The sequence below is a fragment of the Microtus ochrogaster genome, assembly GCF_000317375.1.
Source record: "Microtus ochrogaster isolate Prairie Vole_2 chromosome 14 unlocalized genomic scaffold, MicOch1.0 chr14_random_1, whole genome shotgun sequence".
In the NCBI taxonomy this organism is placed as follows: domain Eukaryota; kingdom Metazoa; phylum Chordata; class Mammalia; order Rodentia; family Cricetidae; genus Microtus; species Microtus ochrogaster.
This window is the reverse complement of record NW_004949096.1, coordinates 12,110,316-12,111,107: the sequence shown is the minus strand read 5'-3', so window position 1 is coordinate 12,111,107 and position 792 is coordinate 12,110,316.

Sequence of the window (792 nt, the reverse complement as noted above, 5' to 3'; positions counted from 1 at the left end):
ACAATTCCTTGGTCAGTAGGTCACGAGTCGACACACCTAGTTCTCTATGCAAGCAGAATAGTTCCTTTTGTGATTCCAACCACAAACAGTTCTCTAGATAGTTGGAATGTGGGCCAGGTTCTGCTAACAGATAGCTCTCAAGATAGTTGGGTGTGGGGTGGGCTCTGGCAACAAACAGTTCTCAATACAGTTGGGGTGTGGAGCTCTCTGAAAACATCCCCAGAACAATGCTCCCTGCAATACTTTTTGGGGGAAATGGCTCCTGACACAATGAAATGTTTGTGCTATACTACCCTCTTATGTAATCATTTTTCCCTATAAATATGGCTGTTTGAATTTGCCCAGGGTGCTCAGTTGGCGTAAGCTGCTGTTGCACCCACAGACGCCTGTGCAATCAATAAAGACACCTCTTGCTGATCGCATCTGTTAGCCTGAATTATCGAGACTAGGGGATTTCTCCCATCACCCTTGAAAACGAGGGTTTTTCAGTGTGTCCTAAAAAATGTGGAGAAGGATCCAAGTAGTTCACTTTATCAGGTTAATTCTATTACGTTTGAGATAGTTGCTATTAATCTTTCTTAAAAATTAGCACAAACTCTTTGCCAAGGTTCTGTATCTGCATAGTTCCTAATCTGTATGATAGGGAGGTTAACATCCTTCTCAAGCATTTTATTTCTTTCTGAACCCTGTCCTCATCTCTCTGTCTCTCCATGCTGCTGTTTGCTAGTGAGAAAGATGAAGACTCCCTTTTAAGGCCTGAATCATTAGTCTCTGACCTGCTGTAACTGCTCT